Source organism: Lissotriton helveticus, chromosome 3_1 (assembly GCF_964261635.1).
Source record: "Lissotriton helveticus chromosome 3_1, aLisHel1.1, whole genome shotgun sequence".
NCBI classification, from domain to species: domain Eukaryota; kingdom Metazoa; phylum Chordata; class Amphibia; order Caudata; family Salamandridae; genus Lissotriton; species Lissotriton helveticus.
The window spans coordinates 1,411,532,509-1,411,540,793 of record NC_136061.1 but is presented as its reverse complement, the minus strand read 5'-3'; positions in this window follow the sequence as shown (position 1 = coordinate 1,411,540,793).

Genomic DNA, 8,285 nt, shown 5'->3' with positions numbered 1-8,285 from the left:
TCACTCTGTCCCCTAAAGCCGTACTGCTTTCATAATGCCTTTTCACTGCTAGATGCACTGATGCAATATCCCTGACATCATGGCCGGGAGGTTCTCCTGGTAAAAGCAGGGGTTGCCTCCAGAGCAGCGCTATTGTAAAAAAAAAAACAAGCAACAGTGAAAGCGATCGCTTTCGTGATCGCTATTGTAAAAATAAAATACCCGCGAGTGGTGTGCGCGCGCACGCCACTGTTAGCATATGTCTTCAATTATCGCGTCCGTGTCTGGGCACCATAATTGAAGACATATGGCCTTTGGTGTGTGTAACAGACACCAATAGGCCATGGGCGGAGCTACGCGACCGCCCATGGCCTATTGCGTGTTCTTTTAAAAAGCTACACGCACGCAAAGCCCAATGAAAATAGACCACAGAAAATGAACACGCACGAGCGCTGTCATTTTCTAGGTCTATTTTCAATACCCCGAGAAAAGGACTGGCTGTGCGAACACTGCTGCGCAGTGTACGCTAGACCGAGACGTAAAAATGTGCATATGATTACGCCTGTTGATGTTTTCCAAATGTTCCACTTGCTGTTTGAGGTGTGAAATTTCCAGGTGCATGGATGGAACTTGGCTGGAAATAACTTGAACAGAGTCAATTCGTTGTTCCAGGTGAACCACTTTTTGTTCCGTATGTGACCATTTATCCTCAAGGTTTTGAAGACGGATATTTGTTTCCACCATGTAGGGTTTGAGAGCACAGATTTCTTCAAATAGCAACTCCATAGACATTGATGTTGAGGAGTTAGAAGGTGAAGGTGGTTTTTTTGACTCGCTTACCAGAGGCAGAAGATGAAGCAGAGGGAATTTTAGAAGATTGTTTAGTAGTATTGTGAGGCATATTAGGCGCCGCACCATCAGCAGGAGAGTAACCAGGGTCTGAGACTTCCATATTATCCTGTAAAATGCTGAAAGGGTTATAGTGCTCCAATGACCTACAGTCAGGAGAGTTAGCACTACTACGAGAAGGACACACCTTTGCTATAAAATATGCACAGGTAAAAATACATTCAACAAATAAATAATATAAAATAGTCCACACTGCCTGGAAACGCTCAAAAGACCAAGAAAGAGCACTCCGTGACCAAACCTCCCTCAAAAATGCTGCACGTTGTTTGGCACAGAAGTAAAATCACATCTTGAAAGAATTATTTCACAAAAGAATTATTTTATACCATGACAGCCTCCAGAGATTATGAGGAACATTAAACAATATTGAAATTGTTGAAATATTTAGGCAACATGAGGAGAAGTGAAAGACCGGCGTGGCATAAATTCCGAAAAACAAGAAGGCGGCCACGCAAAACAGAGCATGGCCGAACAAGAGGAGAAAAACTCCAGCAGCGCTCACCCCGGTCTCCGTTCTGCAGCTCAAAGGGGACCGCTGGACTTCAGCCACGATTGCCTGCAGATGCGGGGTTCAAAGAGCAGGAAACACCGCCTGGAGGAGATCTGACCTCTCACTCGGTCACAGAGCTCCACAGAGAGGTGGCCATCCTCACTGGTTCCGAAGCCACGTCCCCACTGCTACTCAGACTTAAAGAGATAGGAGTAGATGGTACCTTTTTGGATTGGATCAGATCATTCCTGGCAGAAAGATACCAGGCAATCTCTCTTCCCCCTTTCCACTCACAGTTTAAAAAAATAGAATATGGGGTACCCAAGGGATCAACTCTGAGCCCGATTTTTACTTTACTTTACTTTATTTTGCTTAATGGTAATTTAGGTTCTCTGCTGACCCTGATTAGGTCTTGTGGGATCTCCTTTGTGAATTATGCTGATGATACTCAGCTAATTCTGTCCATGGACAAAGTGAGTCATAGAACTATTTAAAGTTCAACAAAGGAAAGACACAATTTCTATGCTGCTCCCCATGATAATTTCTGCCAGTGGACCAGCTCAAAGAACCTAAAGACCTCTTAGGCAGTGCAGAATGTGGGAGTCTACATAGATGAGAAATTATGTCTAGAGACTCATATCAACAAGACAGCGGCCACATGTTTTACTCTACTAAGGAATCTCAAAAAATTGTTTCTGTTTCTGTCTCAGTCAGCAAGAAGGCTAGTAGTTATTGTACAATTTTGAGCAGATTGAACTACTGTAATGCTCTTCTTTTAAGAGCACCGGACCACCTGGTGAAGAGACTCTCCAGGGCTCAAACAACAGCAGCTAAACTTGCACTGAAGAAACCAAGATATGATTCCCCCTCGGACGCACATTGGCTTCCAGTGAGAGAAAGGTCTGTTTTTCAATCAATGTGTATAGGGGCAGATTTATGAGGCTCTTGCGCCTCCTTGCGCCGCAATTGCATCACGTAATGTGACGCAACGGCGGCGCAAACAATGCGCCCTATTTACAACGTGACGCATCTAGGAGATGCGTCACGTTGGAAACCCCTGTGCCATAAGGAGGCGTTCCTGCGCAGGGGGGGGCGTTCCTGCGCAGGAACGCCTCCTAAAAGTGGCTGAGTGAAATCTATGAGATTTCACTCAGTCACTTTCTCCGTCAATTCCCTACGCCTGCTTGAAGCAGGCGTAAGGGTGACGCACCATACGTTGAACAGGTGGCCGCTGTGCATTGCAGGAGTCATGTCGCACTTGCGACATGACTCCTGCAATGCGCCGCCCATGCGCCGAGAGATGCGTCACGCATCTTCACTGCCTTGCACCATGGTGCGCCGCATCATAAATGCGGCGCACCATGGGTGGCGGAGCAGTGGCGCACTGTGGCGCATGTTAACTGGCGCATCCCTGGGGATGCGCCAGTTAACATAAATCTTCCCCATAGTATTTAAGGCACTGAAGGGAACCGGACCAGCGCTGCTGCAAAGGAAATGTTGCTATTACAGACCACAGAGGATTTTGCGGTTCACTATAGCTAACCTGGTACGTGTACCAAAATTCAGGAGAGTGAAGGCAAGTGTCAGGTCCTATCAGATCAAGGCTTCCCAGGCTGTGGAATAAGCTCCCAGCTACGCTCAAAGCCTGTGACAATTTAATCTCAACGGCTTCAGGAAAAACTTGAAAACATGGGGGCATATTATCAAGGAAACACAAAAGATATTGCATTTCCCGCTTTGCGCGATTCTGTTTAACGCCGCGTATGGCCAGATTTAATTGCCGAGATATCATATTATTATCAAGGCATATCTCCACGGCGATTAAATCCTGCGATAGCGGCTTGAAACAGGAACGCGCTAAGCGGAAAATGCGATATTTAACGTGTTTCCTTGATAATATGCCCCGTTGCCTCAGCCGTACAATCCACCTGCCATTAAAAGTATGGCTAAGTCAGTTTCTGATCAGGCCTTACAAACCCGCGATAACCGCAGTTAGCGCAGTTTATTTTATCGCATCGCGGGTTTGCTTAAGGCTTGATAATATTGTGCTGCCGTGTCAGTGCAGATTTCAAGGGAGAAATGTAAGGGAACGCCTACTCTGCATGTCATTAGCGATATTCATCGCTGACATGCAAAGTGGACTTTAAAGGGCTTCTCACTCAAGGAAACACGCGTTAGCGTGCCCTTGTTGATGCTGCAATTATCGCCGCTTTTCGGCCGAAAACGGCCGCTAATGCGGCGATAATTCTCTTGATAATATGCCCTCATTGCTCTTTCCCAAATTAGAGTTGGCTGAGTGGAAACAATCTGGAATGCTAGCTGAGGGGGTAGATTTAGGACTGCAGTGGGTTGGGGATCGGGATTAGATCCTGTCTGTAGCTTCACGATACCTGTAGGTGAACGTCGCGTTTTAGCTTTAAGAATGATACTTGCTTTAAAACTAAAGGAGCGCTAGAGGGCAGTGCGGGACAATAAATACATAGAAACGGTGCTGTAACGCCCGGAGGTTTAGAAAGTCACACTTTCCAAATTACCTGCAGTACACTATTAATAATAATAGTCCTTGACCTTCTGCACGACCTGCCTCTATTCCAGTTACAGCTTTAAACCCCTGGGAGAAGTTCCAACCGGGAGCTGTGAGTATGCATATTTTCAACCAGAAATGTAATTTTTCATAGGTTCCTATCAAAAGCTCTATAATCAGGGAATGTACATCTTAAGGCAAAAAATTAACAACAATATGCAACAATCCCAAACACCTTTCATCGAGATTCTTTTGATTACTTTATTTAATACGTGTATACAGCACGAACAGGCAAAAGGCACCAAATTTCTTTCCTGTGATGAAAACAGTGATGCACCAATGAAATAAAAAAAATATTTTGGAAACAGTTGGGACCAACTATACACATTTCAGAAAAAATGAAAACATCAGAACACAACATCCGATTACATGTTAAATAAAAATTAAAGACCTGGTTTCAGCTGCCTCTTCAAGTTTACTGGGGTAGCGCATGAAGCGAGAGGAAAGGATGCAAAACGCGTTAACACACTGAATAAAGGTTGCACTGCGAGTTTCTGCATGTTTTTTTGTCCTTTAAAGGAACAAATTACAATTAACTGACCACGGCATGAGAGGGCCAAACACCACCGGTGAGACCGATTAAAATGTATTGCTTGCTTCTCGAAACAAGCACGCTCAAAGTTCTATGTAGGATGTTTATAGCGCCTCTAGAGGGAGCATACTAATTTATTCAGGAACACTCGGAGAAATCACAGTTATGCTGTCATACTACCATACCTGACAACTCACACGGTGCCACCGTGTGACACACGATATCGGCTCCCATCACCTGGTCACCCCCTGAGGAGCTGACCACATTGTTTCAGGGAAAACGTTTTCCGAGGCATTGAACTGCCGACGTCCACTTAGGGGTGTGAAAACATCCCAGGACGTCGGCACCAGCCTCAGAAACCTTTTTGTGTTATTGTGGAGGAGGGGAATTGGGGCGGGTGGGTACTTCTCTAAAAGAGGCTCCGCCCCTTTCAAGGCGCTACCCCTCTTGACACTGTGAGAATGTTTTTCAAGTTGGCAGGTATGTACTACGCACTGGAGTAATCCTGATTTGGGTCAAAAGTATGCAAGTATTGGGTCGCAGCAATTTCGCTAAGTAACACTTGTGGGAATTTGGGTGAGACTGTTGCAACTCAGTATAGAGGAAAACGTGCAATATTCCTGCCCATTGATTCATCACAGCGCCAGGGGAAGAAGTAGAAATTACATCATGTGCCATTTGACCCCCACGAAATTACAGGAAATTACATCACAACCTTTGACTCTGGTGACAGCAAGAGGAATCAGACAGCCTTTGAGACTTAGGACATCACAAAATGTGACAATTCATGGACGTGGATTATCTCCCTCTGTTAATCCTCTCTGACCTTGTCCCTATTCCCTTTATTTTCTCTATTTTTTTGTTATTCATACATTTCCTGTCCCTTGCCTTTCCTTTCTTTCTCTATCTCCTTTATCTTTAATTTCTGTGCTTTGTTTTTCCTTTCTTATTTTATTCTCCTCTGTTTCTTACTCAGTCTCTCTTTGATTGTTAGGTCTTTATTTTTGCTCATTTTCTTTTACATTTGCTATTAAGTGTCTTTTTCGTTTCATTTTCCTTTGTTTATGTTTCCATCTCCTTTCGGATCTCCCTTCACTGACTTCTCTTTCCTTCTTCAATTCCTTTTCTTCACTCCCTCCTTTCCCTTAAAAATGTTTCCTAATTTACAGCACAGTCACAAGACTTTGTGACGCTGCTGGGACTTGAATGAGTTTACCCAGCGTCAAAAGCCTCAGCTCTGCACATAAGGAAACACCTTAGCAATGCAGGTATGGAAGCATCCATTACAATGCAGTCATTACACAGACCTACCTTTACAACGCAACTGTTACAATGCCACTGCTTTTACATCGCAAGCTATTACAATGCGTGCCATTACAACGCATGTGACTACAACGCATGCCATTACAACACATACCATCACAACGCATGCCATTACAACTCATTATAAGGTAACTAGTGGAGGGTTTTTTCGTATAATGGTGGGTATGGGTTTTGGGATACATGAGAATAGTAATTGTTACCCCTACACTATCCAACACTTTCCCCTACTGTTGCCCTCACTGGAGTGGGAATAGTAATTTTTACTATTCTGCTATCCAACACTTAGTAATGTTTACCCCCTACACTATCCAACACTTACCCTACTGTTGCACTGACTGGGTGGGAATAGTAATTTTTACCCCTACACTATCCAACACTTACCCTACTATTTGCCCTAAAAGTATTATGCTTTGTAATGGTATGCGTTGTAATGCGATACGTTGTAATGGTAATTTATAAAAATGCGTTGTAATAGCATGCCTTGTAAAATCATGCAATGTAATGGTAGTTGCGATGTAAAGACTGTGTTGTAAAATAATGCGTTGTAATTGCATGGGTTGTAACATCATATATTCTGCAGGTCTCCTTATCTGTAGCTCAGTGGCCTTTGGAGCTGGCGAATGCACACATGTCTGGCATAGCATGACTGCTAGCTCAAGAGAGCAATGGAAGCACACTTTCCTTTCTCAAAGGAAACAGAATGCGACAGAGTGTGTGTATAACAGACAAGCAGTTTCCCTGAATGTGATAACATGTGCGCTTTAGCTAAGAATTAAGCACTCGCATGCAAGGTTCCACCCACAGTCATATGTTAAACACAGTAAGAATGTGGGAAGATGCAGTTGCAAACTGAGTAAACCTAAATAAACAAGCGGACCCTGACAATGGGAGGGTGGCAACTTGAAGATGACAGAGACAGCTACGAAAGATACACTCTATAGAGTGGCTAAACAAGAAGGAAAAAATAGCTCCCACAAGTGTGAGCAGTAGAAGGACACAAGTACTTGGGCCATGCTCTATGGGAGGGTCACATGCAAGAAGAGGGAAGTGCCAATTTCAGAGCTGACCAACAGGAAGTATGCAATCGAGAGTGGCTTTGAAGCCCACCATTTGTAAAAAATGGGAGGTCTCCGATCCCAATAACAGTAATGTCTCGAATAGACAGCGCATGCGCTATCTGAGCGAGTCCTAAACAGGTCTGCCAGGGGCACCATGGCTGGATATTGCAGATTCGGAGTTAGGTATATTGGGAATGCAAGCCCATTTCTGGGGTGGAACAAACACACAAACAAAGGCAGAGACGGATTTTCTGCCTGCCTCAGCACTTCTTTTGTCTTCATTCCTGAGACCCTGCACATGACGATTGTCCAAGTGAAATCAGCTGCATTGAGAGAGTGAAAGAAACTGTGAAAAGCCTGGGTTAAGATTTGGCACCCCTATCCTCCCCTAAATGATATCTCTGGCCATATTACTTCCAAGGTGCAAATGTCAGAGTTAGTAGTCATACCCCACCCAGTAACATAGCTCCCTCTGGCATCACTCTTTACTGGGTTTTGTATTCCTACCCAAATAATTGACACCTCAAAATGTGGCCTGTGTTCAAGCATCTGGGAAGAGCATGTGCGACCTGAAGATGGCTGGACATGCCTTGCTGTAGCATGCTAACTTGAAAAAGTGCCTGCTTCATAAAGTCTGCTGCTCTATGTGAGCAAAGTCATTGCACCTTACTTGCAAACTTCAGGAAGTTTGTAAAGTATGGTAACAGACTGCCAGGATCGCATGTACCTTCCTGTGGCTCATGCATGTAATTTTGACCTTCGATCAAAAGCCTTTTTGTCAAGCCGGGGGTGACAAGTGTCATCACTGAGGGGGGTGACAAAATGGCAAAAATATGTGTTTTAAACAAATATTTTTGCAATTTTGTCAAGCCGTGGGTGACAAGAAATGTTCTGCACCGGGTACCACTGATCTTGCTACGCCACAGCATTCATGTAGTTTTGGAAGCGTAGAAGCAGAATGGCTCCCGGTATTGCTGTGCAAACTGAGTGGCATATTAGCAAGGAACCTCGTTAAAATTATCGCCGTTTTAGCGGCAGGAAACTGCCGCTAAAACGGCGATAATGAGCTTGCTAATATGAGTTATAGAATTCCAATAGAAGCCCAGGTTTGATGTCTAACCTGGGCTTCTATAGGAATTCCATAACGCATATTAGCAAGCCCATTATCGCTGTTTTAGTGGCAGTTTCCTGCCGCTAAAACGGCGATAATTTTAACGAGGTTCCTTGCTAATATGTCCAATGACCTCAGGCAAATGGGCCCACATTCTGTTTATTTTTTTTTTAAAGAATGTGAGCTCTTGCTTATATAATCTGTATTGCATTTGAAATAATGATTGCACAATTTGGAACACGCAGGAACGAAAGACTGAGAAAGATTTTTTTGGTGCACAGTTTACTGGTTACTAGGGT